The sequence below is a fragment of the Rhamphochromis sp. 'chilingali' genome (assembly GCF_963969265.1).
Source record: "Rhamphochromis sp. 'chilingali' genome assembly, chromosome: 21".
Taxonomy (NCBI): Eukaryota; Metazoa; Chordata; class Actinopteri; order Cichliformes; family Cichlidae; genus Rhamphochromis; species Rhamphochromis sp. 'chilingali'.
Genome location: NC_137949.1, coordinates 7,296,679 through 7,320,226, shown reverse-complemented (window position 1 = coordinate 7,320,226; position 23,548 = coordinate 7,296,679). Strand labels below are relative to the sequence as shown.

At 44.6% G+C, this 23,548-nt stretch overlaps 1 pseudogene across 1 annotated transcript; it reads left to right on the top strand.

Annotated features, from left to right (window-relative positions):
- The first annotated feature begins 1,492 nt into the window (after nt 1-1,492).
- LOC308389321 (tumor necrosis factor alpha-induced protein 2-like) lies at nt 1,493-23,548 on the top strand (annotated as a pseudogene). Its single transcript, XR_013974738.1, has 12 exons — nt 1,493-1,662; nt 16,948-17,022; nt 17,280-17,916; nt 18,170-18,281; nt 18,495-18,617; nt 19,527-19,621; nt 19,737-19,829; nt 19,932-20,055; nt 20,158-20,277; nt 20,393-20,548; nt 21,350-21,471; nt 23,359-23,548. The product of XR_013974738.1 is annotated as a tumor necrosis factor alpha-induced protein 2-like (transcript).

Here is a 23,548-nt window from a genome sequence, read left to right as displayed (position 1 = left end):
TTCCCTTCAACTCATTCACGTCACCTAAAAGGTAAACCTGTTTCTCCATCACCTGTTCAGCTCTGATGATTCAGTAAGGACATCTCCTGGTTTCATCTTCATGTTTCCCTCTCACCAGATATACAAACCGACATCATGACCAGCAGCTTTTACAGCTGTGGCTCCAGCAAACATCAGCTGATACTAGAAATTAATATTAAATAAATTCTAACAACAGCTGATCAAGCTTAAACGTCGACATCCGATGGTTTCCTCTTTCTGGCGCAAAGTGGGCGATAAACAAACGATAGACTGGACTTGCGAAAGAAAAGCCGATCAGCTGATCATTGATCAGTTTCATGATTGAAGTAGCAACAGGAGAGGGAGGCGGAGAGAATGGGACAAGAAGAGACAGCTGACAGAGTAAAGACGCAGAATAAATCCAGCTTTGTGTCTATGTTTTCTTTTTTTTACCGTCTAGCTGAAGTACGGGACAAATCGCGTTCCTTTTCACCATGTCGCGTCGTACCATCAGATTATGCCTGTGTGTTTCGGTTCTCCATATTCCATGTTCACTTCATGTTTTGTTTTCGTACCAGCAATAAAGCTGAGGTTTTTGAGTTTCAAGTTAGTGTCTGAGTCCTGCATTTGGATCCTCCTCTCCGCCTGCCCGCACACAGAGCCCTGACACTTATATGGCTTTCTCAGAGAAAGTAACGTTGCCCATTGTAAATGCGCCCCCATCGCGCGCCCCGGTCACACCCTCTTGCCAACCCTCAACTAAACCGAAAGCAGGTGAAGCGGGAAGAAACTGTGGAAGTTCTATCACCTGTGCGAAACCGGAGGTGAGTACATCTTTTCTCTTTACTGTAACTAGGTACGGTTTGCATACACGGACTGAATATCAATCTTGAAAATAAAACTGCGAGAGAAATCACTCTGCTGTCTCTCTCTCCACACACACACACACAAACACACACACACATTTGTGTTCAGCGACATCTAATTTCTTATCTCAGCACGGTGTGCAGCATGTCCTTGAATTATTTAGTAAACCAGACAAATTGAAGTTTTGCGAGGCCTAAAAACGATCAACAGCAGATAAACAGTATATTTAAAGTCCAGGACCTGAGAGATGAGAGGAAATGTTCCCCAATTTAAAAAAAAACACGTTGTTCTCTGTTTTTCTACACTATCTTTTCTAATCTATCCGATATAAAATGTTACCTGTAATATAGCTTTAGGATGATCCTGGTGAAAGCCACAATGAATTGATTATTTATACATTACTTATACAGGTTTTATTATGTAGGATCTAATTCACTTAATTATTATTTAAATCCAGAGATGGGAAGTAACAAAATACAAATACTTCATTACTTTATTTGAGTATTTATTACTTTTTACTTCTTCCAAACAGACGTGTTACTTAAAATTTAACAAACTTTGTCTTTAAACATTTCTTTTGTATTCGTTCTCACATTTGGGTAGATAATGGAATAACATGTCACAAATGATGGACAAGTCCACTGAGAACCCCAGCAATGACACGGTGTCCACCAAGAGCAACAAATCCATCAAGAGCGATGAGAAGACGTCGACTGATGGTGGCATAAATGTGGGCATGATGGGGAAGTTTAGAAGGAGCCTCCGGCTTCCAACACAACCTCCGTCACCCAGTGAGTACCGTTGAGGTCTTCATAAAATCTGCTTTCAAATGTAAGCACTGGTGGCAAGCTAGCCATCAGTGCTTACATTTGATGTGTCTTCTATGTTCAATGCCTAAAATCTTCATTGACATTATGAGTGTTTCCCAGCTTTTTGAGAGTGAGGGTTGCATATATTTCCCTAGAGGACCAGCATGAAAGCCTGTGTGAAGTCATTCCTCTGAGAAGTGGGTGCTATTGTACACACAGTATGTGCAGGTGGAAGGAGAAGTTGTGTGGGAAAAGTGCAGAAAGAGCAAAAAAAAGAAATCTATCAAGCTGACTGAAGGCAGGCACCATTACATTTAGAAACTGTAGGTGCAGAAATGTGTCCCCCCTGTCCAAGACATTAACGGTGATGTTTGATTATAGGAGACATGCACTGACAAAGCTCCACCATGGCAGCTCACTCTGTTTACTTTTAAGGGAACAGTAAAAGTAAATAGTTGTAATTTGTACATATTTATTTAGTTTTCTTTTGTTCTTTTTAAATGTCCTACAGGAAATTTGTAGTGCAGTAAAAATCAGATGAAGATAGCAATGACAGATTTACTTTGACACAAACATTATGTAGGAGCAGGTAATGGGTAATATTTATCTGTAATAACTGGACATGATTAACGTGAGCTAATTATATAATAGTATATTTCTAAATAAGACTGGGTATTGTCAGTGATTTCTGCAAATGCAAGTTTATGATCATTTGTCTTGGTTATGTACTGTCAAAACCTTTCCAAATTATGAACAGATCCTAAAGTAGTTACTTTGTATTCATCCTGTTGCCATGACATACACAAAGTGAACTAACTTTTTCTCTACAATTAAAAATTCAGTGGGGAAAAAAAGAAAAGCGTTGGACTACACTGTACACCGCTTTAGACCGGTGCATAATAAGCAAGCCAATGAGGCAGAAAATAAAGATTTCTGGTGGGAAATTGGTCTCAAAGTACACTGAGAAAGATCCACTCTTTGTTTTACATCTCGTTGCTGAATCTGTTTACCTGCTCTTTAACTGTTTGGAGTTTTATCTGTTTTGTGGTTGTTGAAATCAATATTTAAAAAACAGTTCCAGGATTTAATGTATTAATATCAGATTATTTAAATTAAAATCAATTTGAATTTGGAAATTTTTTTTTTTTTAAACCAACCCGTATTTCTAATTAACTAGCAGCTCATTCTCTTTCTATTGATGAAACTTTCTTTAAAGATATAATGCATTTTAGGGTTAACTTGAAAAACATGATATTTGTATGCAAACTGAGATGTCATATTTACCTTGCCAATATATATCATCGCCTATGTACCTTTGTGTTGTCAGTACAAACACTGGCAGTGAGAAACAATGCACACAAGACTAAAAATCATAGTTTCTAAGCTTTTATGTCAATTTCTGACAAATAAACACACATTAAGTTAATATTGAAGATCTCAGTGGATGTAAGGTAAATTTTAATGAATAGTTAACATGACCTCGCTCTACAGTTTCAGAATTCATCCCAAACTTTTGAAGCTACTATGTTTTCAGACAGAATTACATGCATACATGCACACAAACACTATCAAAGACATAATCTCCTTGGCCGAGGTAGAAAAATCAAACAAAACACAAAAAGACTGATAAACTTGTTGGAACATGTCCGTTTGCTAAATGAAGGAATGCCTGGGTCATACATAAGCAGACAAGCTTTCCTCTGGTGCTGGTAAACATACAAAAAAACTCACCTCAGACTTTAAATACAAAAAAATGGAAGATGTAAACACATTGCTCTTTATCCCAGAAATTAATTATTCTATAGTCAAATGTGAAACCATCTTTTGGCCCAAAGTTTGTCATGCAATAGGACAATGATCTCATGCACTGCAGCAAATCCACAACAGAAAGGCGACAATCAATGACTTGAATCATCCCAGAAAAAGTCCAGAGCTTGAATCCTGTGGCAGGACCTGTAGAGAGCATCATTGTAAAGAAAACTGGGGCAAAATTCCTCCACAGTGATGGAGGACTGATAATGTCATGCAGGAAAAGCACCAAATCAAAACAACTCCATTTAAGACACATCATAGTCGAACGTAAACACACTACAGCAAAATTTTACCCAGTGTTTAATGTTTCCAATGCTAAGCTTTTCAACCTCTATCAAAGGTTATACATTTCAGGTGTACACATTAGGTAATTAAGGTAATTTACCACAAGTCATTAACTCTAAATCATCATGTGGTCAGAAATGAGGTCAGACTGTTTTTCAAGATTCTGCCGATCAGTTTCACTTTTAGGTGCTGGCGCTGTGCTGCACCAGCCTGTTCTGTATCCAACATGACTTAAACTTTGCATTCTTCAGTTTGTATAATACAAAGCAATGTCAAAGCCATGGACACACAAACACCCACATAAGGCAAGGCAAGTTTATTTATATAGCACAATTCAACAACAAGGTGATTCAAAGTGCTTTACAGAGACATTAAAAAACAAAAACAAATAAAAAGCATGATCTAAAATTTATTAAAAATAATAAATAAATAAAAAAACAATAGATAAAATCAGAACAGTAGATAAAATCAGTAGTTAAATGTAAGTTTTGAAATTTAAGCTTAAAAATGTGGATCTGGTGCTTTATTCAAATGCAGCTGAGAATAGGTGAGTCTTCAACCTGGATTTAAATAAACTGAGTGTTTCAGCTGATCTGAGGCTTTCTGGGAGTTTGTTCCAGATATATGGAGCATAAAAGCTGAATGCAGCTTCTCCGTGTCTGGTTCTGACTCTGGGAACTGATAAAAGACCGGATCCAGATGACCTGAGGGATCTGGAAGGTTCATACTGGGTCAGGAGGTCACTGATGTATTTTGGTCCTAAACCATTCAGAGCTTTATAGACCAGCATCAAGGCGTTCCCAGGCCAGCCGAGAGATAGAGGGGCCTCCTCCCAATCCGACATGTCCAGAAGATAAATTGAAAGCTTCGCTTTTTACGCTCAGTTTTCTCTTCACCACAACGGACTGGTACAGCATTTGCATCATTGCAGCCACAGCACCAATCCGTCTGCCGATCTCCCACTCCCCTCACTCAGCACCCTGGCATATACTTTCCCAGGAAGGCTGAGGAGTATGATCCCCCTACAGTTGGAGCACACCCTGCAGGACCCAGCCCCTGCTGGCTCCTTGGAATGCTGTCGAAGCGCTGTCTGAGGTGGGAGTTGAAGATCTTGCAGATGGGGGCCTCTTCCAGGCATTCCCAGCTCTCCCTCACTATCCTTGCCCGCCTCCTAATCCATCTCACAGCCAGGATGGTATCAGTGGACAGCTCAACTGGACACTCACCTGAGTGTCCACAACGTATGGCTGCAGATCTAATGATACAATTACAAAATCAGCCTGTGCCTTGGGTGTCCTGGTGCCACGTGCACTTATGGACATCCTTATGTTCAAACATGGTGTTTGTTGTGGTTTGTGTTTTGTGGTTTGGCACAGAAGTCCAGTAACAGAACACGGCTCTGGTTCAGATCTGGCAGGCTGTTCCTCCCAATCACGCCTTTCCAGGTGTCACTGTCATTGCCCACGTGAGCGTTGAAGTCTCCCAGTAAGAGAACACAGCTGGAGCACCCTCATGCACCCTATTCATGAACTCCAGGAAGGCCTGGTACTTTTAACTGTCATTTGGAACACCCTGGCTCCAGAGCGGAGCCCCGGTAACCCTATGCTGGGAATCCATGCTATTCCCTGGATCTTCTTCTTATATGGGTTTTTGAATTTCTCTTTGTCTGGTGCCTCACCCAAGGCCAATTTGCCATATGAGACTCTACCAGGGGACAAAAGCCCCCCAACGTTATAGCCCCTGTGATCTCTGGAACACACAAACCCCTCCACAAGAGTAGCAATTGATGTAGGGGCACTCAATGGGCACTAATCTGCTGCTGGAAAAGTCACCACTCCTGCTTCAAGAGCTGCTCAAGGCTCAGGAATGAGCTCTTTGTTATTAAATGCCTGTATTAATTTATATGTGACACTTTGGACTTGCATTTGTTGGCATTTGTTGCCATCCAGGTACAACAAATGCAGGTCCACAGGTGATGTTGAGTGACAAGACCTAGTTCCTTTTACTCATTCCAAAAATGTTGTGGTCAGGCCTCTGTACATGCTAGCCAGGTTGTTTTGTCAAGAGCTGCTTCGGGCTCCGGAATAAACCTTTTAAATCAAATAACAGAGTCAGTAGACCTGATTGAGTGAGGAAGGCTGTTCCACAGTTTGTTTGCAACAATCTCAAAAGTACAATCACCTCTGGTTTAATAATTAAAGTGAGGGACAATTAGAAGATCCTGGTTAGAGGATCGGAAAGGTTGGCTGCAGTGATCAGGTTTCAGAAGCTCTGCTGTATAAGCAGTGTCCTGTCCATGCAGAGGATTATGCTAGTAACAGAATTTCGCAATATTCCTGAGGTCAAGGAAACAAGTTTGGGTGAGCTTTGAGATATGAGTTTCAAAATTCAGGTGTTGGTCAAAAATGATACCAAGGTTTTTAGTTTTAGAAGTCATTTGTGAAGGGGCCGATGTACTGACTTATCTCCTTAGAGAAACTGCCTGGGCCAAGTACTAAAACCTCAGGTTTACTGAAATTGCGATGAAGTAAATTTGACTACATCCAATTAGTAATGGCAGAGAAGCAGTCACTGCGGCAGGAAAGGCTGTTAAGGTTGTTGGGCTTGACATAAAAGTAAACTGTGTCATCTGCATAGCAATGGTATGAAAATCTATTAAAAAGATTACATCGATCGCTCAGGGGTGACATATATAACTGTCACGATCTGGTACAGGGATTCAAACGCAGAGCGGTAAGGTATCTCCAAGGTGTAGTTTATTTACAGTGCCAGTGCAATATATGTACAGTGAAGGGATCCAAAACTCCGGGGGAATCACAGGGTAACTCGCCCACGTCTTCTTCGCTCACACTCACACACGTTCCCGCAGCAGGGAGGTCGCAGGTCCCGGGGGGGGAGATCTGAGGCAGACGAGAAGGCAGGTCACCAACTAATCACAAATCACGAATATGAAGCACAAGAGCTGTGAGAACACTAACGTTAGGGGTACAATCATCCAGCGACGAGAGGATCTGTGTTCCAGCCTCAAATAGTGCTCCCGGTGATGATGGGTGAGTGTTGTCAGGTGTGTGTGTGGGCCAAGGGCAGGAGCCCACAGTGAGCTCCGCCCAGGCAGAGAGGGAGAGAACAGAAACAGCAATTGTAGCCTTGTGGGGCCGACCGGGCAGGCACGGAGACCATGACAGTACCCCCCCCTCAACGGGAGCCTCCCGGTGACCCACCAGGCTTACCTGGATGCCTGCGGTGGAAGTCCCGGAGCATGGCCCCATCCAGGACAGCAGCTCGAGGCACCCAGGAGCGTTCCTCTATCCCGTAGCCCTCCCAGTCAACCAGGTACTGAAAACCCCGACCCCGGCGCCGGGAGTCCATGATGCGGGTGATATTGTAGACCAGCTGACCATCCACGAGCCGGGGGGGCGGCGGGGCCCTGGAGGGAGGGCACAACGGGCTGGAGAGCACCGGCTTGACCTGAGACACATGGAAGACATTGTGAATGCGCATGTTGCGCGGCAGCTTGAGGCGGACAGACACAGGGTTCACAACGGCTTCCACGGGAAAAGGGCCAATAAACTGAGGAGACAGCTTCTTTGACTCAGTCCGTAGCGGCACAAAACGGGTAGCCAGCCATACCTGTTGACCGATGGTGTACACGGGGGCCGGTGTCCGGCGACGGTCAGCGAGGGTCTTGTTCCGCTCCTTAGTACGGAGTAGGGCAGCCCGAGTCGCCCGCCAGGCACGACGGCACCCGCGGAGGTGAGCCTGTACAGAAGGAACGGAGTGCTCACCTTCGATGGCTGGGAGCAAAGGCGGTTGATAGCCCAGGGACGCTTCGAAGGGAGACTTGCCCGTGGCGGAGGACGTGTGGCTGTTGTGGGCGTATTCGATCCATGGAAGCTGTTCACTCCAGGTCGATTGGTTGTGCGAAGCGACACAGCGGAGGGCAGCTTCCAGCTCCTGGTTGGCCCGCTCTGATTGCCCGTTACTCTGTGGATGGAAACCGGAAGACAGACTGACCTTGGCCCCCAGTGCGGAGCAGAACTCCCTCCAAACACGGGACGTGAATTGCGGCCCTCTATCCGAGACGATGTCCTCGGGGATCCCGTGAAGACGGAACACATGGGAGGTGAGGAGCCGGGCCGTCTCCAAGGCAGAGGGGAGCTTCGGGAGGGCGACGAAGTGTGCAGCTTTGGAGAAACGATCGATAACGGTAAGTATGGCGGTGTTACCAGCGGAGGGCGGCAGCCCCGTGACAAAGTCCAAAGAAACATGGGACCACGGTCGGGCTGGTGTAGGGAGAGGCTGCAGAAGACCCGGTGGAGGGCGGTTCGAAAGCTTATTCCGGGCGCAGGTCGAACAGGCCGCTACGTACTCCTTGGCATCCCTAGCCATAGCAGGCCACCAGAAGTAACGTCGGAGGAACGAGCAGGTGCGGAGGACCCCAGGATGGCATGAAAAGCGGGCGGTGTGAGCCCACTGGAGAACCTGAGAGCGGACGGCTGAAGGAACGAAGAGGCGACCAGGTGGACCAGTACCAGGATCCGGTTCGGTCTCCTGCGCCTCTTGGATGAGCCCCTCGATCTCCCAGGAGATGGCTCCAATTACGCAGGCGGCCGGGAGGACAGGCTCAGGGTCCGAGTCCTCCCCAGTGATGGAGAATTGCCTGGACAGGGCGTCTGGCTTTACGTTCCGTGTTCCTGGCCTGTAGGTGATAGTGAAGTCAAAACGAGCAAAAAACAGCGCCCACCTGGCTTGCCGGGAATTGAGACGTCTAGCCGAGCGCAGGTACTCCAGATTCTTGTGATCCGTCCAGACGATGAATGGTTGTGCCGCTCCCTCCAACCAATGTCTCCACTCCTCCAGGGCCAGCTTGACGGCCAGAAGCTCCCGGTCTCCGATGTCATAGTTACACTCTGCTGGGGAGAGACGGCGAGAATAAAAGGCACACGGGTGCAGCTTACCGTCCAGCTGTTGAGACAGAACTGCCCCAACCCCGGAGTCCGACGCGTCCACCTCCACAACGAACTGCCGTGTAAGGTCCGGTTGCCGGAGTATGGGAGCAGTGGTGAACCTGTCCTTGAGCAGGGCGAAGGCTCGCTGAGCGGCAGAATCCCACTGGAAGGGAACTTTGGGAGAGGTGAGTTTAGTGAGAGGGAGAGCGATTCTGCTGAAATCGCGAATGAACCGTCTGTAAAAGTTGGCGAATCCCAAAAAACGTTGCACTTGGCGGCGATCAGGAGGAGTAGGCCATTCCACCACAGCCCGCACTTTCTCCGGATCAGTCCGCAAGTCCCCCTTCTCGATAATGTGGCCCAGAAAACTCACTGACGCCACGTGGAAATCGCACTTCTCCCCCTTCACAAAGAGCCGGTTCTCCAGAAGGCGTAGCAGGACCTGCCGGACATGGACCTTGTGCTCCTCGAGTGTCTTAGAAAAGATCAAGATGTCATCCAAGTACACAAATACACAACGGTTAACAAAATCACGAAGGACATCATTAACCATCACCTGAAACACTGCGGGGGCGTTAGTCAGCCCAAACGGCATCACGAGATACTCAAAGTGGCCCCGATGCGTATTGAACGCAGTCTTCCACTCATCCCCCTCTCTGATGCGCACCAGGTGGTAAGCGTTGCGCAGATCCAGCTTGGTAAAGACGGTCATGCCTTGAAGCAGTTCAAAGGCGGAGGAAAGCAACGGCAAAGGGTATTTGTTCTTAACAGTGATCTGATTAAGGCCCCGAAAGTCAATACACGGCCGCAGCGAACCATCCTTCTTATCCACGAAAAAAAACCCAGCCGCGACAGGGGAAGAGGAGGGGCGAATCAACCCTGCCGCCAGCGACTCCGAGATGTAACGCTCCATAGCATCCCTCTCAGGCCGGGAGAGGCTGTACAGGCGGCTAGACGGCAGCGGAGCTCCAGGAAGAAGATCGACGGCACAATCGTACGGGCGGTGCGGGGGAAGGGACCGCGCCCGATCCTTACAAAAAACATCCCGCAGATCATGATAAACCCGCGGAACCATCGAGAGGTCCGGGGCGTCCGACGGCGAGGCCGTGGGTGGGAGCGAAACGGGGGAAGCCGCAGCCCGGAGGCAGTTCATATGGCAGGCCACACTCCAACCTAGTACGGCACCCTTCTCCCAGTCGATATGCGGGTTGTGGAGGACAAGCCAGGGGTGACCCAGAACCAGCGGAGTGAGAGGAGCCTTAAACAAAAAAAAAACAAATCCTTTCTGCGTGATTGCCAGAGAGAGATAATGAAAGGAATTCAGAAACATGAGTGATGTCAGGCAGGCGCTGGCCCGACAGTGCGTGAACGCGGAGGGGGCGTGACAGAGGCTCCAAGGCGATGTTCAGTTTGGCGGCGAGTGAGGTGTCAATAAAGTTCTGCTCAGCCCCAGAGTCAATGAGAACGGAGAGAGAATGAGAAACAGTCCGAACACGCAGAGTAGCCGGCAAAAGAAGTCTGGGGAGAGGGCTTTCACTCGACAGATCGCCCACCAGCACCCTCACGATCACTGGTGAGCGCGCCCTTTTGCCAGCGTTGGGCAGGAGGAGACAGAGTGGCCTTTACGGCTGCAATAAACGCACTCACCGGAGGCAAGACGGCGCTGGCGCTCCGCGGGCGACAGCCGTGAGCGCCCAAGCTGCATGGGCTCTTCCCCATCCCCGGTGTCGGCGTCACACGACCCATGGGCTGCAGTAGGGGTCCCACAAAAGTCCAGCGGGGCATGCCCCGAACGCGCGCGTGCGCTCCGATGTGCGCGCACCTGATCGTCCACCCGCATACACAAAACCAGAAGCGCATCCAGGGAGGAAGGCAGTTCACGGAGCATTAGTTCATTCTTTATTTCCTCATTAATATTAGTGAGCAATGCACTTTTAAGGGCCTCTTCCCCCCATTTCGCCTGTTCAGCCAAGGTAGAAAAGTCAATAGAAAAATCAGCCATGCTGCGTTTACCTTGTTTAAGCGCAAGCAAGCGCTGGCTGGCGGTGGCAGTTGTGGCTTTCCTGTCAAACACACCTTTAAACTTAGTAAGAAAGTCAGAAAAGGTGATGTCCGGCTCCGCCTGAAGCGCAGCTTGAGCCCAGGTTAGAGCACGGTCCTGGAGTAACTGGACGATATAAGCGATTTTCGCACCATCAGTAGAAAAGGCTTGCGGTTGCTGGCGAAACTGAAGGGCACACTGAGTGAGGAAACCAGCACATTTATCAATCTCTCCCGTGAAAGCCCTGGGAGTGGGGAGGAATCTGTCAACATGAACAGGTGAGGGAGTGGGTGGCGCGACACTTACTGCTGGAGCTGGCGCCTCCGACGGAGGAGCGGCGACCAGTGGAGCGGCCGGTAGCAGTGTTAGCCGGGCCACAGCCTGTGTGAGGTTCGCGAGCTCTGCTCGAAGGTGAATGAACATCTGCTCGTGGCGTGCCAGCATCGCGGCCAAAGTGGTGAGGGTGGGAGTCGAGACCGCTGGATCTGCTGAATCCATTTCCGTGGCTGGATGATTCTGTCACGATCTGGTACAGGGATTCAAACGCAGAGCGGTAAGGTATCTCCAAGGTGTAGTTTATTTACAGTGCCAGTGCAATATATGTACAGTGAAGGGATCCAAAACTCCGGGGGAATCACAGGGTAACTCGCTCATGTCTTCTTCGCTCACACTCACACACGTTCCCGCAGCAGGGAGGTCGCAGGTCCCGGGGGGGGGAGATCTGAGGCAGACGAGAAGGCAGGTCACCAACTAATCACAAATCACGAATATGAAGCACAAGAGCTGTGAGAACACTAACGTTAGGGGTACAATCATCCAGCGACGAGAGGATCTGTGTTCCAGCCTCAAATAGTGCTCCCGGTGATGATGGGTGAGTGTTGTCAGGTGTGTGTGTGGGCCAAGGGCAGGAGCCCACAGTGAGCTCCGCCCAGGCAGAGAGGGAGAGAACAGAAACAGCAATTGTAGCCTTGTGGGGCCGACCGGGCAGGCACGGAGACCATGACAATAAAGGAAACTGGTGCAGGGACTGAGACTTGGGGTGCAGATGAGGACATACGCTGATTCATACAAATTCTGAAGTATCTGTTGGACAAGTATGAAGAAAACCATTTGAGAGCAGTACCAGTAATGCCAACTCAGTTGTGTAGTCTGTTAATAAGAGAAGTATTAATACTATTAAAGGCTGCAGATAAGTCAACCAGGAGTAAAATCAAATGTTGAGCAAGTAAAGCTGCCGTCTGTGAAGGTTCTCAGTTATCCAGGTCATTGTAGTCTAAGGAGCTTGGAAAGAAAAGTGTCTGGACTTCTTTAAGTTGAAGACGTTTCACTTCTCATCCGAGAAGCTTCTTCAGTTCTGGGGTCAAATGGTGGAGAGTCCCAGATTTAAGCCCTGTGGGAGTGTCCTCCCAAGAGGGACAATGGACCCCCTAATGATCCTCTAACTAATCACACGAGCCAAGGTGTGAAAACGGATGTAGTTCAAAGTCAGCCAAGGAAATCACTCTATCATGTGATTTCCTGAGGTCGATGACAGAGATGACACAGGATGTGAGTGGGCGTTAAGGTGTCTGGAAATGGATCTCAGGGGGAAAGTGTACATGTAAAGGAAGCTTTTAAAACATGCGGTTCACAGGTCAGCAAAGATGCACAGAAAAGAAGATCAGACACCAACTAGGGAGGCTCTGAAAGACAAACGAAACAACATTGTTGTAGCCGGTGTATCGGAACTCCAGAGAGTCTTCTCCAAGCACGACATCCCAGTGTACTTCAGGCCCAGCAACACACTCAGACAAAAACTGGTTCATCCCAAAGACAAAACTCCTAAACACAAGCTTAACAATGTAGTGTATGCTGTAGAGTGTAGCGAGGAATACCCAGACCGCTACACTGGAGAGACCAAACAGCCACTTCATAAACGCATGGCACAACATAGAAGAGCCACCTCAACGGGACAAGACTCGGCTGTCCATCTGCATCTAAAGGACAAAGGTCACTCTTTTGAGGATGCCAATGTTCACATTTTGAACAGAGAAGACTGATGGTTTGAAAGAAGAGTGAAAGAAGCCATCTATGTTCACTGTGGCTTCTGTTCTGGACATGATTTCCTTGGCTGACTGTGAACTACACTGCCTCATGGCTTACGACACCAACTGTCTGCCATCTATAATCCAGTTCTGAGATCCCTTCCCAGATGCCTTAACGCCCACTCACATCCTGGGCCATCTGACCTCAGGAAATCACATGATAGGGTGGGGCCAGGTTTCACAATGAGCTCACCCGAAACCTTGGCTGACCCACACCCGTCTTCACACCTTGGCTCATGTGATTAGTTAGAGGCTCATTGAGGGGCGGGGGGGACCACCACACTCCCACAGGGCTTAAATCTGGGACTCTTCACCATTTGACCCCAGAACTGGAGAAGCTTCTCCAATGAGCAGTGTTGGGACTAACGCGTTATTAAGTAACGCATTACAGTAACTACGTTATTATTGTGGTAACGAGCACGGTAACTAGTTATTATGCCAAAATCAGGAACGCGTTACTCGTTACTGGGATTTAGATAGGGTCGTTACTCGTTACTTCGTGTGGTGGCTATCGCGGAGCTTCCACAGATTCAGTAACATTAGCAAGTGGTGGAGGCCAGCAGGTGGATGAAGGAAAAGGGACGCAGAAGGAAAAGAGACCCGAGGCGGCCGCCGGTCCAAGTGTGAACTGAACTTCAGGTAAGAAGTTATGACCTGCAGTCTCTCTGGGTCAGATATGAACCAAGTTTAGGTGGAGTTTATTTTTGTTATTCTGACTTTTTCGTACTGCGTGCTAGCTAGCATGACGGAGTTTCTATACAGCTGGGTGGTGCTATGAAGTTAATGATGTTGAACTTTATTTTGTTCATAAGTTATTAGAGTTGCCAACCGTCCTGTCTGGTATTCAGAGGAAATATTACGCATTTCTTATTGAGGTGAAAAGGAACAGTTTGTCCCGTAATTCAGCTACAATGAAAAAGACACAAAGCTGGAGTTATTCTGTGTTTACGCTGCACAGCTGCCTCTTCTTCTCTCATTCTCTCCCCTCCCTCTCCTGTTTCTACTTCAATCATGAAACTGATCAATGATCAGCTGATCGGCTCTCTTGTTTGTTTATCGTCCACTTTGCGCCAGAAAGAGGAAACCAGCGGATGTCGCGCTAAACAACAGCAGCACGTTTGATCAGCTGTTGTTAGAATTTATTTAATATTAATTTCTAGTATCAGCTGATGTTTGCTGGAGCCACAGCTGCAAAAAAGCTGCTGGTCATGATATGGTTTGGTTATGTGGTGAGAGGGAAACATGAAGATGAAACCAGGAGATGTCCTTACTGGATCATCAGAGCTGTGATGGAGAAACAGGTTTACCTTTTAGGTGACATGAATGAGTTGAAGTTATGAACTGTTTCTGAGAGACAAATAACACCAGGATCCTTTTTTATGTAGCTGACAGCTGGTAACTGTGCAGGGGCGGATCTAGCAAAGTGTTGCCAGGGGGCAGGTAGGACATTAACAGGGAGAGGGGGGCACAAAGAAATACTTTTCTTTCTTATTCTCATTTAAAATGTCTCGCTTTTAAAAAATAATTATCTGAATCTTACAACAAACGATTTATATATTGATGCATATATACCATCAGAACAGTGTACATCACTGTCACAACAGTGTTTGTTTTCATTCAAAGGCTTTATGATTTTTCCTATAATAGTGGGCTGGTCTCTAGTCAAAATGCCCGGGCTGATTTTTTTTTTTGTCCCAGTCCAGCCCTGTATGCAGCTCATCTGCAGTCTGGTGTTACCTACATCTTCCTATTCAGAAGGCAGAATTTCTGAGTTCTGAGTACAATCAAAGCACCACGACTGCAGTTTTTGTGTTGGATGTAAAAGGCGCACATGACGCTGTGACGTAGGCTAGAATCATGGCGGCGGTCAATGACGGTCCAGGCGTGGGATTTCTCTCGTGGAAATATGCACATTATCTTTTCCTTTCTATTGGTCGGTGGCACAGTGCACTGTGGCAAGTAAGCAAGCTAGAAGACTGGCAAAGTTATGGAAGCAACACATTAACAAGAGAATTCTGAGTAAAACCAAAGTTACGTTCCCTAGTAACTAGTTACTTTGAAAGTAACGAGTAACTTGAAGTAACTGAGTTACTTTTGAGAGAAGTAACTAGTAATGTAACTAAGTTACTATTTTAAAGTAACTTACCCAACACTGCCAATGAGAGGTGAAACGTCTTCAAGCAACTTAAAGAAGTCCAGATGCTTGTCTTTCCAAGCTCCTTAGACTAAGTAAAGCTGCTATTTGTATTTAGTAGTGTAACATTAACATTTATTAGTGATTATATTCATCACAGTTTCCTGAATCCTGATTTGATGCCTTCAAATAATATTTTTAACCTGGTCAATAATCTATGTGTTAAAAAAATATTTAATGTATGTAAAGTGGTACATTTTTGCAAATCTAGAATATTTCCAGGATGTAATTGCTAACTTAACCATGCACTGTAAAAATGAAACCACGTAAATGCCAATATTCATTTATATGTGACACTTTGGACTTAGAGTTTTTTGATGGCTGGACAACCAGTATATTAACAACTAAATGTACCTCATTAATGCATGGATTGTTACCCCTGACCTTACTATAAAAACTCCAAATGACTGTTAAAAAGCCCTTTTATCAGATTTCATATTTACAATCATGCAGTCATGAAAGAACAAACCAAAGTGGCTAAAATCTGCACAGGATTTTTTCTCGGTAAAATGTTTAATAAAATGTTCTCTGCGGTGGTCATTATAGTGGACAAAAAAACAACAATAATTTTTTGGGCACTGAGTTCATAACAAAAAGCACTGCTGATGTTTGTCTGTGGGAAGGGGAGAAAACCTGCAGTCTGTTATTCAAACTACATTAAAATGTTTGCTTTTCTTTTTTAGAACCCCGTATGTTTGATAAAAGATTAAAGAGAATGAGCAAATCTTTTCTATGGAGATGGAAAAGGGAAGTGGATACACTCCCTTCTAAAGACTCGAAGGAGGAAAAAGGTGGGAAGTACAAATATTTTTTATTTTTTATTTGTTGAACTCCATTTTAATATAGTTGAAAGTTTCATTATAATTATTTTTCTTATTTTCTTATTATTAATTATTATGTGCATATTGTACATGTGCAGCATTCATTTCACTCATTAGTAAGATTTGTTTAAATGTTAAGTAATAAATATCAAACATTTTTTGATCTGTTTATTTTGTTTCCCAACAAAACTTATTCAGGAACATTGGACATGTATTCAAATCGTTATAAAGGTCAGAGGTCCAAAGTTGCAGTAGGAAACATGTTATAATTAAAAGTGTTTTCCACAGTAAAATTGTGGAACAAAAACAAAAAAATAATGGCTATAAACGCTTCTTCTGACCTGTTTCATCTTTAGGGGTGAAAACTTGAGAAAGTATCAAAGCAGTTTAACAGAGCCTGGGCGATTCATCTATTAAATAGTGCTGATAATTAAAAACAATTTTTCTTTGTTTTTGTCCACCAGTGAAACCTACATTTTAGGAATACCTTGAAATGCAAGCCTTTTGTGAAGCCACTCAGCAACTGATAGACAGGGAGAAACATCTGTTTTGGGAGACAGCTGAGGCTAACAAGGAAGCAGTAGAAAAGCTTGCGGCAGAGCTCGCTCCTGTTTCACTTATTACTCCTCTGAATATCTAAGCCCTGTGCTTTTCTTTGCCCTTTGTCACATCGTACCTCCTCATGTGTGTAAATCTCCATGTGTTTCTAGTTTCAATGTAGCTCCTCATTTGTAGTTTCTTGGTGTAAGTTTTCTTTTCCCAGTGTTTTTGTTACTATTTTCCATTTTTCTAAATTTTGGTGTTTCTTGTGAGTTTACGCTTTTAACAATTTCCCCAGCAATAAAACTGCCACCTTTAGTTCATCCTTCATGTTTGAGTTCTGCACTTGGGTCCACCTCCTTCATGCCTGCCACAGCTACACATGACAATAATGGGCAAAAAGACAACATTTTTTTTGACACTGAGTTCACAACAAAAAGCACTGCTGATGCTTGTCTGTGGAAAGTGAAGAAAACAAAAGACCAGAACTCATGTCTGCAGTCTGTTATTCAAACTTCATTAAACTGTGTGCTTTTTTCTTTCAGATCCCAATAATACTGTTAAGAGAGAGTTTTCTTTTAGACGGAAAGGACACGAGGATAGGCGCTCCTCGGTGGAAGGTGGGAAGTACAAATATTTTTTTATTTGTTGAATCCCATGTTAATATCCATGGCATAAGTTTAATTACAATTATTTTCATGATATTTAATTATGTGTATATAGTACATGTGCAGCATTCATTTCACTGTTTAGGAAGATTTGTTTAGATGTTTAGTGATAAATACCAAGAGAACCCCAGAGAGCCTGGGTGATTGAACTATAAAATAGTACTAATCTAAAAGAAATTCAAAGATTTGTCTTTGTTATTGTCCACCAGTGAAATCTACGTTTGAGGAATATCTTGAAATGCAAGCCTTTTGTGAGGCCACTCAGCAACTGATAGACAGGGAGAAACATCTGTTTTGGGAGACAGCTGAGGCTGAGGCCAACAAGGAAGCAGTAGAAAAGCTTGCTGCAGACCATAAAGCCCTTGAAGAGCGTGTATGGCAGATTCTGCAGAAGAGTCTTTCTCTCAGCACTGAGGTAGAGGTGTCTGCTTTGACATCTGCGGTGAAAGCCATCAACCTTGAGGAAGAGCAGGACCAGCTGTGGAAACAAAGATGCCAGACTCCACCAGCCTGGAGGCCCAAGAAGTGGAAGAAACACCATGATGAAGTGCTTCAAAAATTAGTAAATGGGCGTATGGATAATCCATCAAGCCCCATTGGTGATCCCGTGAACCAGTCATCTATAGAGGCAGAGATCCAGTCCATGGGCAGGCAGCTGAAGGAGGACCTGCAGCGGGTGGTGGAGGTTGTGAAGAACTGCTACCCACCAGAGATGGACATCTGTAACTTTTATGCAAGACAGTACCATCAAACTTTCAGCGCAAGACTCAAAAAGATTGCAGACTTTGTTCTGGATGACAAGGACTGCAGCTTCCTCCTGCGATGGGTGAAGGAGTTTTATCCAGGGTAAGCCACCAGTTCAATTATTGTTTGAAGCAGCATCTTTCTGTGACTAAACATGATGATGTCTGTCAGTGTGAGGTCCTTCATTGTTTTTAGAAGAATAAATACCTGAGCAATTACAGATAGTGAATAATAATACAAATGTAACGGCTAATTTCTTGTTTTCTTAATGTGCAAAATAAAATGCCATTTTTATAGACTAAACACAACTTGGGGTGTTTATAGAAACTCATGTGTTATCTGCTCTGTGTACCAGAATCCTTGAAAAACCTGAGCTGGCCAGTAATATCAATACTGAAGCGCTGGGAAACCTGCTTCCTGACGAGTTACTGAAAGCTCTGGAGGAGCAGTACCTCAGCAAACAACAGGTAACACAGTGTATCTGAGGCGTGTATCCAGTTAATCAGTATGGTCATTGCAGGGCTTAAAGTGAGATGTGTAAATGCAGCATCAAAGAGTTGCTGGTTTTAACGGATATTTTTTAGACATAATATTGTAGATGTAATTATTACTGTCAGTAATTAAATCTTTACACATGAAAGCGGTTTAAAACTGGCAGCTGTGTGTTGTTGTGTGTTTAGAGCGACCTGATGATTTATATTGGCCGAGTATTGGATGAAGCAAAGAAAGAGTGGGATCAAGGAAAGGAGCCGACAAGAGATGATGGTTGCAACGCCAGTCCTGTGGCCTATGATGTCATCCAGGTACAGTTGCCGTAGAGTTGCTACAACTTGATATAAAAGAGGCTTGAATTGATGCTTTTATAAAAAGGTGTTAATATAAAGTGAAAGGTGTCACTTGTGGTGGTCAACTTCAAGGATTCTTATAGTGAGTCATGCGTTTGTTGACTTGTAATTGTTGACTGTAGTGACTCACCTGACACACTGCATCATGTTGAGGAGTGTTTATTGCAAATCATTTGCTTGTTGACAGGTACGGCACCCACTCCACCTGTTTTCCTGCTGGTCTCCAGCTCACACACTTCTCATCTTAGGTCTCTGGCTTCATTATTTACAAAGAGAGAAACCTCATTAGTTAAATCCCTGACACCTCAAGAGGGGTCCCTCCATCACCCTTGAGCTCACTGCTCCACTCCTCCCCTGCAGTTGAGCCAGGGACCTCACCACCGCCACATTGACCATTGTGAGAATACATTGCTATATCAGAACTGTGCAATAAAATTGTTGTGGTGAAGTAATGACATAGCATTGTTTTGATTATAGGAGAACAAAATGTGCAAAATGACATTTACTCTGTTATCCACTTTAGAACTTTCCAAAGAAGTGCAGACAAATATTTTCCAGCCTGCTGCACATATTAACCAAACTGAAAAAGACTTTGAAAAACTTTGAGAAAAAGATTAACAAACAAGGAAGACAATTATTTTTGTTTGGGTCATTTATAGAAACGTATTTACTGTCAGATCAGAGTCACAGTTTCAAACCCTCCCATGGTTCCGTAGTTTAATCACTTGGGTTTGTCACTAACATTGTAAAGCACTGGGTTTGGTTCCTGGTGTTTAACTGGATCTGAAAATGATGGAAGTGCATTGCTGTGTAAAGTGCTTTGAGTACTTGAAACTGCCACTGATTTGTCAATACATTTGTCTTCAGTTGATCAACGGCATCGTGACATCAGCACATATAACTGTAAGAGACCGACACAAGGCCCAGGAAATAACATCCAACCTGACAGACTTCATGCAGAGGTAACAAGGCTTCACAAGGCTGTCTTTTAAATATTTAAATTTGAAAATACATTTTAGTTTTATGTTTGGTAATAACAAGATAATAAAAGTGAAAGCTGTTCTTAATCTTCTGCAGGTATAAAGAGTTTCATGAAGACATCATAAGGCAGAACAAACCGCACAGCAAAGCTTTCATAAAGGCAAACCTCAGCTGTGTCGAACAGTTCAGGTATGTTTCTGATCCAGTTAGATGGAAATTCAGATTTTAACTTCATCATAAAAGGAGAATACTTCACTGTGAGCTAATGTGTCCTGTGTGGTCTGTCTAAAGGGACTTCTTTGAGAAGCACGATCTGTTCCCAGAGAATGTGCGGGAAAACTGTTTGCAGGTCCTGACTGAGATGAAACAGTCTGCCCACACTTATTTATTAACCCCTGTGCGCAAGGTCCTCAAAGTAAGTTCTTTACAACTGCAGATATCAATAATCCTCAGGATTAAATCCTAACATGTTTTAATCAAAGATTTTAAAACAATGTGTTATTTGTTCCTCACACAGCCACACTACCAGAAGGTGGGAACCAGTGACTGGCTGAAGAAGAACACGTTTGAGAAGCTGCTGAACAGCACTGAAGACCAGCTTCAAGAACTTCAGGGTTCCAGTCAGTCCTCTTACCAGGTAAAAGGAGGAAACTTTGTTTTGGATTGAATGGCCATTATTGCCTTCATTGCTAATGTTTAAGTAAAAGGATTATGATGTGCTCTGACTACTTATATACTTGGGCTAAATTCAGGAGCTGATTGGTCAGCTTCACCAGGAAGTGACAGTGGAATATGTCCAGAGGCTCCTGAAAGGAGAGGTCAAACTGAAGGACAAGGATCGTCAGCTGAAGGCTTACGAGACTGTGCAAGAAAATGCAGAGAGACTGCACGAGCTGTTTGCCAGAATGGTGAGACTCACCTTCACTGCACACTTTAGCTGAGACATGAATAAAACCCAAAAGTGATCAGATTTCTGCTGAGCTCTGGAAAACATAAGAATAAGAATCAGCTGCATTTCACATTCATTTGGTTTGGAAGTTTTGACTAAAAGTTCTATAAAGTTCAAAAAGGAAGTCAGAGGAGTTGGCTAAAATGTCAGCCTCCAAGGATATAGAAGAAATGGAATGGAAAACCTGACTCATTCCTTAACCCTCTCGAGGCAGGCGTTGCTGATTTGCAACAGTTAAAAACTAACAACCTGATTAACCCTACATACATATTTTATGAGTTTTTTTTTACTCAGAAGTACCACTGCAGGACTTGGTTGTGCATTAGCAACAAAAAGTTTAATTTGAGCCTGAGAGGGTTAAGAACAAAGGTATTGACTCATAGAAAATGACGGACCAACAGTCAATATATAAGTTAGATGATGAGTGCCCTTGTCATAAAGATTTTTAAATTACAGATTTTTATCTGTAGCTAATAAATTAATATTTTATACAAACATTTTACATGGACTAAAACATGGTAGAAATGAAGGGAAAAAAACCATTTAAGGACAACTGGACTGTAGTTACAAATGTTTCAAAGATCTGACCATTGGTTGATGACTACATGGTGCATAAATAAAGACATTATTCATGAAACTGAAAGAACGTATCAAATACATCATCGATCTTGGGAAACCCCAGTGTAATAACTCCAGTTATGTTGATTACAGTTTGGGGAAACTTGCAGACTAAACTGACGTCACTGATTTGTCTTCACAGGGATCCAAACAAGACTGGTTAAAGGAAATCCTGACCAAGATTGCAGAAGTGCTAAAACTCCAAGATATTCCTGCCATACAGATGCAAATCGTTTCACTGGGATCTGCTTATCCCGACCTCAGGTAACTTTTGAATTGACTCAGACATTATTTACTTTATACAAAAACAACTGCACTTTTTATCGATAGGTGAGGAGGAACAGCAAGTAGACTGAGCCAAACATCTCAGTTGGTTTCAGATGTTTCTTCTTAGCATTCATTGAAATTAAAATATGCTGGCATGAGAGAGCATTGTGTGCAGATGAAGTCAATGCTGTTAATTAGAGTGAAAAGAAAGATTTTCTTCCAAATGTGGCACCGGAAACCCAACTGTATAGACCTCTTATTTCTAACCTTAAAGGAAAAGGAAAAAGGGAATCAGGGGACATAAACACTGCTGTTGATAGCACTCACATATAGACTGTCTGTGTGTCTGAAAGCATCAGCACCACAGAAGTGTATGATTTCATGGGGAGTTATTTGGTAAAACTAGTGGAAACCTGGAATTCATGTACATCTAGGCACATATCAGTGTCACCAATACGAGTTCCAATTACTGTTGTATTTAAAACAGAAACTGACACATTTTCCACCTTCACTTTTTTCAGAAGTTTAAATAGGTGTGGTGATGTGTTACTGACAGCTATTAGGAAGAATGTGTGTCAGAGGCAGGAAACTGGTTACACACAGAAAAAGACGTGTCTGGAACACCTCACCCAGGAGATGCCCAGAACCGCCTCAACTGGCTCCTTTCAATATGGAGGAGCAGCGGCCGAACCTCTCACCCTATCTGTAAGGGAGAGGCCAGCCACCCTTCGGAGGAAGTTCATGTCCTCCACTTGTATCCGTGGTCTCGTTCTTTCAGTCACTACCCACAACTCGGGACCATAGGTGAAGGTGGGGTTGTAGATCAACCGTTAAATTGAGAGCTTCCCTTTTACACTCAGCTCTCTGCACCGCGACAGACCAGTGCAGTGTCTGCATCAATGCAGCCGCAGAACTAATCCATCTGTTGATCTCCCACTCCCTTCTCCATTCCCAGTATCTCAAGACCTCGAGATACTTAAACTCTTCTACTTGGGGCAGGAACTTGTACCGGACGTGGAGTGGACACTCCCCCCTTTTCCGGCTGACCTCAGATTTGGAAGTGCTGATTCTCATTCCCACTGCTTTGCACTCGGCTGCGAACTGTTCCAGTGAGAGGGCATTACCTGATAAAGCCAACAGAACCACATCATCTGCGAAAAGCAGAGATGAGATTTTGAGACAACCCAGGTGAAATCCTTCCGCCACTTGGCTATGCTTAGAAATTCTGTCCATAAAAATTATGAACAGAATCATTGACAAAGGGCAGCCCTGGCAGAGCCCATCACCCACCGACAACTAGTCCGATTTATTGCCGGCATTGCGGACCAAGCTCTTGCCACGGTTGTATAAGGATCGAATGGCCCGTAGCAATGGGCCAAACACCCTATACTCCTGGAGTACCTCCCACAGGACACTCTGAGGGACACGGTCGAATGCTTTCTCCAAGTCCACAAAATACATGTAGACTGGTTGTGCAAACTCCCATTCACCCTTAAGTATCATTAAGAGGATAAAGAGCTGGTCCTGTATTCCACGATCAGGACGGAAACCGCATTGTTCCTCCTGTATCTGATGTTTGACGAATGGACGGACTCTCCTTTCCAGCACCCTACCATCCAGGGAGGCTGAGGAGTGTGATCCCCCTGTAGTTGGAACACACCCTCCGGTCCCCTTTCTTGAAGATGGGAACCACCATCCCAGTATGCCAATCCAAAGGTACCGCCATTCCTCCCAATCACGCCCCTCCAGGTCTCATTTTCATTGCCCACATGAGCATTGAAGTCTCCCAGTAGGACAACAGAGTCCCCAGGCAAGCATCATAAACATAATCATGAAATACATGATACACTTTTTTTAACCCTTTCTTCTTTGTGTCCCCAACAGTGAAAAACATGTCTCGGCTCTGCTCAAACTCAAAGCAAACCTCTCCAAAGCCGACAAGAAAACTATCAAAACCACAGTGCTGGACATACTGAAAGAAAGCCATACTAATGCTGAAACCCAGACGTTTTTCTCCAAAGTTGAAGTGATGAGCCGTTCATATCCTTTATGTATCTCATCATGCTGTGGATAA